This window comes from Mus pahari, chromosome 8 (genome assembly GCF_900095145.1).
Source record: "Mus pahari chromosome 8, PAHARI_EIJ_v1.1, whole genome shotgun sequence".
Taxonomy (NCBI): Eukaryota; Metazoa; Chordata; class Mammalia; order Rodentia; family Muridae; genus Mus; species Mus pahari.
The window spans coordinates 8,712,652-8,721,528 of record NC_034597.1 but is presented as its reverse complement, the minus strand read 5'-3'; the positions used below and the strand labels follow the sequence as shown (position 1 = coordinate 8,721,528).

Sequence of the window (8,877 nt, the reverse complement as noted above, 5' to 3'; positions counted from 1 at the left end):
ACACACACACACACACACACACACACACACACACACACACAGAGTATTCAATTGAATCTATACATTGCAATTCTTGATTACATTTAACTGAAGAGACGTGAACTCAGATGCTGTGTTTGGCTCTGGAACACTTACTTGCTAGCACTCAGCAGGGAGAACTTGCCTCATTAACTTACCTTGTGCCCAGAGACTTACACTTTTCTTTCAGACTTACTTGTGTTTCATTATCAGACCACCGTGTCACTACAAATCCCAGTATCTCCTGTGGCAAATGACTCTGTTTTTCTAAATTCACCATTTGCTGGGATTTCTGGAGGCACTGCAGCCATGAGCTTTACAGATTACTTACAGAAAGGAGCCTGGGAGTTATTGCTATCCATCGGTAATTAGGTAGTTCCAAGGAAAATAATAAAACTCTTTTGTGCCTGGGAGATCAGAATGGCGCACAGTGGCTCATACTAGTCAGCTGAGTAATTATGTAATTACACAAGAAGGGAAAGAAAGCCCTTCAGATTGTTTTTGCTAAGAGGCACTTTTGGAAGAGTTCCAGCCCATCAGGTACTTATGTAATTAGGTCAGAGCACAATCCATAAGGAAAGGCTGGAGGAAATCATTTTAAAAATGTTTATGTAAAAGACCCGAGTGGAAGAAGAGAGAGAGTTCTTAAAGGATTCGTCCAGTCTCCATACATACCAGCACACAAAGCACGCAGACTACACACAGTGTCACAGGCCATGGTACATACCAGTGACTCCACGTACTGCGTTGGAAGCCTTAGTACATGCTATTGAACTGAGATCATTCACATGTGGGTTCACAAGGGGCAGGATACTGTTTAGGGGTAATCACCATGATATACTTGGTTCATAGTAATTAGAGCCTCCCAGGCACTCAGTATGGTGGGTATTGGCTTTTCCCTGCTATTGCAGATGAATATCAAAGAATTGGAACTCAGTACCCAATATTCCAGCAGCAGCTCTCCTAACTGCACCACACTGCTCACCAGCACTTACAGTTTGAAATTCAAAGGATGCCATGCTTATATAGGCCAATATGTCAGGTTTTTAAATTTTAAACAGTGGCCATCTCAGGTCCCCTCTGGATTGACTACATGGTTGTTATAAATTGCTATACCTTGAAGAATGCTGGGTAACCAATGCAAATCACCTTTGAGAGATATACCAGATTTCCAGTGGAGGTATTTGTGGGGATTTGAAAGGACTCTGTTATGATGTCAGAGAATCTGTTTCATTATAAAGATTTGCTTGTTGTAGTTCTTTTAAAATGCTTGTAATTGTGTTGGCATTTCCAGGACAGTCATATGGAATTGTAAATCTTGTGATAATAGTCAACTAAGTTTCTCTAGTCAAAGACAATAACTTAGATTTCTTTACTTTTTATCTGACTGTTCTGCTTCATCTATCCATGCTTTTAAAGTTTTAAAGGATTAGGAAAATGTATTTCAGTTCAATTCTTCTTAGAAGGGGGAACAAAATACCCATGGAAGGAGTTACAGAGACAAAGTTTAGAGCAGAGACCGAAGGAATGATCATCCAGAGACTGGCCCACTTGGGGATCCATCCCATATACAGTCACCATACCCAGACACTATTGTGGATGCCAACAGGAGCTTGCTGTGAGGATCCTGATATAGCTGTCTCCTGAGAGGCTCTGCCAGTGCCTGACAAATAGAGGAGTGGGTGCTCTCAGCCATCCATTGGATGGAGCACAGGGTAATGAAGGAGCTAGAGAAAGTACAATGAAGGAATTAGAGAAAGTACCCAAGTAGCTGAAGGGGTTTGCAGCCCCATAGAAGGAACAACTATATGAACTAACCAGTACCCCCAGAGCTCCCTGCGACTAAACCACCAATCAAAGAAAGCACATGGTGGGACTCATGGCTCTAGCTGCATATGTAGCAGAGGATGACCTAGTTGGTCATCAATGGGAGGAGAGGCCCTTGGTCCTGTGAAGGTTCTATGCCCCAGTATAGGGGAATGCCAGGGCCAGGAAGTGGGAGTGGGTGGGTTGGGGAGCAGGGGGGAGGGAGAAGGGATAGGGGATTTTCAGGGGGGAAACTAAGAAGGGGGATAACATTTGAAATGTATATACAGAAAATATCTAATAAAAAAAAAGAAAAAGAAGATAAGGCTGGTTTAAAACTTTTGTTCATTGAAGATGTAACTGTCGTCAGTATAGAATGGATGAGCCATTCCTTTCAAAATGTGAAGTCTGGAAGGTCAGGCAAGAAGTGAATGGTGGAGCCCTTTAGGGTTGCCATGGCAGAACTGAAGTAGAAAGGAGTGACAGAGAGTTAGCAGGTATAGGAGAACTAGATAAAGGTCCTCAGGGGCATAATCAAATCTAGGCACACCCTAGAATTTATGGAACTTCATTTGAAATTGTCAAAAAGTTTGCCAAATTTGATCAAGGTTTCTAAGAAATTCAGTGTGGAATCTAACAGAGTGTGTGCACATTGGGCTGGCCAGTTATATAGTCTGGCACACTTTAGCATCCTTTTTCCAGCTGAGGTCCTTTTCTGGAGAGATCCTAGAAGTCTGTCAATGAGGCCATGAGTTTATTATGACCATACAAGCATGCTTCGTGTGACACTCTTTAGATGGCATGTTGGAACAATGGTGGAAGAATGGAGCCTTAGAGATTCCTTCCACTTCTCTCATGGTCATGCTGTGGACCTGGGTCAGGAAGGTGCTTATTTACACAGTACAGTGTACTTGCTTCTCAGTGCTCACGACACAGACTATTTGGTCATCTTGAAATGATTTGTATCTTACACCAAGACATCTCTCAGTGAGGAAACCTATGGCTAGTTACTCCAGTTAAACTTTACTTACTGGGTAGAGATAAAGCACAATGGCAGAGTGCTTGCCGAGCTTGCATGAAGTCATAATTTCTGTTCTTATTGCCAGGCAGCAAAACAAAACAACAACAAAAACACTAAAGCTATCTAAAAAATAATATTTTAAAAAGTTAAATATTATGCCTATAACACTAAAATGAAAAGATTTGTTTTAGAGACACGTATTGCTTCTATGTGCGTCACTTTGTACCACTATGACCATGTATATGACAAATAACTTGAAGGGAGAGACTTGTTCATGCTCAAGATTAACAGGATTCAATTCATAGTCTGTTAGCATAAGATCTGGGGGAGAAAGAATCATGGTGGTTGGAGCCTATGTGAGAACCTGTTCACCTCATGATGGACAGAAAACTGAGCAATAAGGGACTAGGTTTGGGTATAGTTCTCAAGGCCTGCGCATATTGATCTACATCTAGCAGGAGACCCCCACCTCTGAAAGGATCTACTGTGTCCCAAGGATCCCCACAAACTGGTAACCAACCCGTCAAGCACGAGCTGTGGTCATGTTTCACATTCTAGTCATAAAGTTGGCCACCATTCTAGAACACAAGCACAGAAACTCCATACTGTGCCCCATCCCAGCAAGGCACCAGTCTCAACCTTTCAGGGATGTCTGAGTCTCCTTCCTAACATTTCTAAATGATGTGCTCATTCATTTCAGCTTGTCATTTTAGACATTATTTGCTGATTTGGAGCTATAAGTGATAGAGTTTAGCCCTTCCGCATCACATTTCTCTGTCCATTGTCTTCCCTTCATTTGCCTGTATATTTTATGTTGCAATTCTCAATCGATTTTTCATATTTACGTACATGATAACTCACATGTGAAGGGATCATGTGCGAGGATATTTCTTTCTTGGGTACATTAGCTTGGTTCTCAGAAACCATTTCAACTTCTTCATACACAGCTTCTTTGAGTCCTAAGTGCCTACCGGTAGGAGATGGGAAAACTAGAGTATTTGCAATAAAAACAAACCTTTGGCTTAGCAAATGCTTGACTGTCAACAGAGCTTTGTTTTGTCCCTTATGAAGTTTAATGCTTTAATTCTCTCCAGTTTAAATTTTCTCTTACACTTTCCAGCTATTAAAACAACTTTGTTGGAATCTTTCACTTACTGCTGTCTCCTCTCCCTAGCAATCTAACCTTGTAGATTTATACCTTTTATTGGCTTAGGTAGAGATAAACGTGTATTCGTAGACATGTTGTGTTTAACAGAGTTGAGTAGGACTTTCTGTGTGGGGCCATGGGAAAGGAAGGAGTTGGGTTCTAAGAAAGAATGATTGCTTATCCAGAGGAAAAGCAGGTGTTGAGATAAGACAGCGCTTACACTACTTGCCAAGGCTCTTCATAAACAGATAAAGTACAGAGGAGGAATGGGAGGCTGTAACCACTATGGTAAGTATTCTATTTGTGAATGTGGGAGAAAGGAGATATTTCTGGCAATAAAGTAAGACTTGACATGTTAGCTTTAAGTACCAGGTCACTTGTTACAACTTTCAAAGAACTGTCTGAAAACATCTTGTATCTAAAAACTATGAGTTCAGCTTCTTTGAGCCCTAAGTGCTTACCTGTAGGAGGTGGGAAAGCTAGAGTATTTGTAATAAAAACAAACCTTTAGCTTAGTGAATGCTTGATTGTCAACAGAGCTTTGTTTTGTCACTTACTGCTTAACAAAATGCCATATCATACCCCATATATATGTGCAGCTCTTGACTATTAAAAGTGGTGCTGTGAACTGAGCCTGGGGCTTTGTGCTCTAACATTGAGTGCTATATCCAGCCCTGTAAAAAAATTAAATAGGAACTTAAGGAAGCCACAATACCAATTTGTTGTCATATACATATATGTATCAAATTCTCACCATCTACCCCACAGATTTGTGTGATTACATAGTGCTGCATGTTCACCTCAGTCAACATTGTTAAGTCTGCTGTGTTTATGAGAACAGTGAGGAACCAGAACACCTCTGGTCTATTGTAGTGATTGCTGGGCCATCAGTCAGATTTCTTCACTATGGTCAGTCAATGGTTTGCTTACAAGTTAGACTCACAAGCAGATTAAATTGCTAGTGTAGTGTAGTGTGTGTGTGTGTGTGTGTGTGTGTGTGTGTGTACAAACACATACATAGAACAGGAGATGAGTTAGAGTTAGAGTAAGTTTTGTTCATCTGTTCTCAAGGAGCATGCAGACATCATTCAACTGCATCTATCTATGGGACCATTCTTATGCTAAACCTGTTGTCTTGGAATAAGTGAGTACTTGAGCTGGTCTCTTATAGGATAAGAAACATTTTTGCAGTTTGAATGTAATGTGGAGATTTGCCCTCTTCTGTATAACTATTATCAGGTACTTGAGATGAACAATCTGGGGCCCACTGTACACAGAGAGTCACCACAAACTTGATTGTGGGATATTAGGGCAGAATTACCATGTAGGATGTAAAATGGACTGCTACAGGTACACAAGTATAGAACAGGATGGGAGAGTGAGAAAGTAGATGCTGAAATCATGAAAATAAAAGGAAGAAGGGAACACTAGAGCAACTGTGAGCATGAAAAGATGGAGAACATGAGGTAACACAGAGGAAAACCTTGGGGCACTGTCTTAGGGTTTCTATTCCTGCACAAACATCATGACCAAGAAGCAGTTGGGGAGGAAAGGGTTTATTCAGCTTACACTTTACACATTGCTGTTAATTACCAAAGGATGTCAGGACTGGAACTCAAGCAGGTCAGGAAGCAGGACCTGATGTAGAGGCCATGGAGGGATGTTCTTTACTGGCTTGCTCAGCTTGCTCTCTTATAGAACCAAGACTACCAGCCCAGAGATGGCACCACCCACAAGGGGACCTCCCCCGTTGATCACTAATTGAGAAAACACCTTACAGCTGGATCTCATTGAGGCATTTCCCCAACTGAAGCTCCTTTCTCCAGTCTGTGTCAAGTTGACACAAAACTACCCAGTACAGGCACTTACAAGAGGAACAGGACACTGTGGGCATTGCTGGTTCATGTATGCATGCCTGCATTGATGGTGATCCATTCATTGGGAGCTATTGGGCAGGAAAAGCACTCATCTGTAGACATGGGCAGGGTAAGTTAACTATAGGCTAGAAGTAGGAAAGCAGACAGGGGAATATTGGCAGTGTAGGTCTAGACTCAAGAAAGAACAACAGGGCTGGAAGAGCGTCTGCAATGGAAAAAGAACATCGGCCAGTAACCAATTACTCATAAGTGGTTCAGTTCACTTGGCACCATACCACCAAGAGTGATTTGAACTTTATCAACAGAAGATGATGAAGTGATTTACATTCAGTCTTACGACTCTTGTCATGGGTCCTAAGTAGTAGTTGTTTCTTGACCTGTTCTTATTGGGCCCTAGTAGCAACTCTTAAATCATTACCAAGCCTTTATAGTGAAGAGAGTCATACAGTTAAAGATAACATTGAGATAAAAATAGCTCCTACTCTGAAGGGTGGTGAGGATTCAGTGAATGTAGTATTTTAAGTCATGTAGGAAGTCTCTGGGACCTGACAGGTTCAGTGAAATTTCTGCAACTCATTAGGGGTTTTGGGATTGCTTTACTTTTTGTTTTTATACTCTCCTTTAAATAATCAAATTCGGCATTTTAACAGATGCTGAGAAAGTGTTCACCAAAGTGAGTACCGGCAACATCTGTCTTGTGGAGCAATTAGGTATATATCCAGAAGCTAGTGAGTGGAGAGTTGCGAAGACTTATGCGTGGATCTTATCATGTAGGGTCCTGTGCACTTTTCCTTCAAATCTATTCATTCCACAGATTTTACTAGCTACCCTCTCTCCCTTCCTATACTGAATATACCTGCTGCTCTCACCACAGACCTCCTCTCAGAGTCCTGGCTTCCTGGAGACACTTAGGAATCCAGGCCAACAATGGTTCCTAGCATTTGACTACATGCTCACTGAAGAGAAAAGAACACACTTCCTTGGACACCATTTCACTGACCAATCTTATCAAACACTTATCTTAAATTAGGCAGGGTATGTGAAATTGTACATTGCTAGATAAGTAAGGGAACACAAAATATGTGTGCATTAAAAAAGAAAATCCAAACAGAAGCAATCTATGCTCTTGACCACCATAGTAAACTATCTCCCAAATTCTTTTTTTTTTTTTTTTTTTCTTTTCTTTTAGGCCCAGGTGTTATTTTCCTTACATGTAGGATGATTCGAAAACACAATACAAGGGCTTTGGCACTGTGGGGGAGGGGCGTATCCCAGGCCTCTCAGAGTAAGAGGATCTCAGTCTTCTTGTATAGTGAAATTCAGACCCAAAGGCTCTAAATTTCTGCATCAGTCATTCGGTAGGGCTTGGGAGTAAAGCTAAAGCCAAGGCTACCTAAGTAACAAGCCAAAGTGACATGAAGCCCACTTTCTGTGCTCCAACCATGAGTTTCCATCCCAAACCAATGGAAGGCTATTTCACTTGTTAGGGCTCAGAGGGACAGTCAGTTCTACTCCTTCCCCTCCTCAGGAAGCCACCTTGGTGATATACTTGATTCTACCCATTGTAAGTGGTGAAGGGATTGGCCTGGTCCCAACCACTATGGGGAGGTGGAAACAGCTCAGGAAGTACAGTGTATATTAGGCCACAAGATGGGACAGATGATGTCATCAGAAGCATGTGACTTGTGGGAGCAGTAGCTAAACTTCTGGGCAAACTAGTCCATGCAATGCAGGCAGGTAGAGGGGTGGGCAGTGCTCATTGTTTTTTTTTTTTTTTTGGCATTGATAATGTCTACAAATTCAGGCTTGAGAGATGTACCACCCACTAGGAAGTTATCCATGTCAGGCTAGCTTGCCAGCTCTTTGCAGGTTGCTCCAGTCACAGAACCTCCATAGATCCGGGTGCACTGAGCCACCCCATCAGAGACATTGGGTTTTAGCCATCCCCGGAGCTTCTCATGTACTTCCTGCGCCTGTTGAGGGGTTTCAGTCTTGCCAGTCCCAATGGCCCATACAGGTTCACAGGCCAGGGCCACCTTGCTCCAGTCCTTCACATTATCTGCGATGACCTTGGTTTGCTCAAAAACAGCCTCCTCAGTGATGCCAGCTTCCCTTTCATCTAGCTTCTCCCCAATTCAGGCGACCACTCCAAGTTCCTCTGCTAGGGCATGGTTCACTTTCTATCCAATCAACTGATCTGGTTCCCCAAAGACATGTCTTCCTTCAGAGTGTCCCGACCTAGGTGACTCCTAAGTCTTTGATCATGTCAGGGCTGATTTCCCCAGTGAAGGTCCCATTGGTCACTTTGTAGCAGTTCTGTGCAGCCATGGGAATTTTGGGATCCAGCTTCTGCCTGGCAAAGTTGATGTAAGTGGTTGGCGGTGCACAAACTCCCTCAGTACCTGCTGGCACTTTGGCTTAGTTTAGGGTACAGATGAGTTCTCCCGGACACCTCTTGCTTCGGTTCATCTTCCAGTTGCCCCCAACGAAGAACTTCCTGGAAGGTGCCATTGTACTAAGCTCAAATCTCTGAAGGTCAGTACAAAAACCTATCTTCCAAATTCTATGATAAGTCGTTTGAACCTCAAATGTTAGATACAACAGAGAAAACATGCTAGCTTTTGCAAACAAGAAGATACAGTATTATGAAATAGATAGCAGCCACACACAGAAGGAGAGATCAACCAGTTATGTTGTAAATACAGGTATTTCTTTTACAACCTGGCCTCTGTGAAGAGAGCAGGTAAAATGGCTGAGATGTGATATATTGTTATAGTTAGAGTTCTTTGCTGGGAAGAAACTCAATGAACATAGCAACTTTTATAAAGGAAAATATTTAAATTGGGCTGGTTTACAGTTTCAAAGGTTTAGTTTATCATTGTCATGGCAAGAAGCATAGCAGCATGCAGACAGACATGATGCTTGGGACAGAGCTGAGAGTTATACATCTCCATCCACAGGCAGCAGAAAGAGACTGCCTGCCATACTAGGCCTAGATTAAACTTATT

The 8,877-nt window shown here is 42.2% G+C and overlaps 1 pseudogene; it reads right to left on the bottom strand.

Annotated features, from left to right (window-relative positions):
• Positions 1–7,584: 7,584 nt before the first annotated feature.
• On the bottom strand, positions 7,585–8,407 carry LOC110325709 (annotated as a pseudogene).
• Positions 8,408–8,877: the final 470 nt, after the last annotated feature.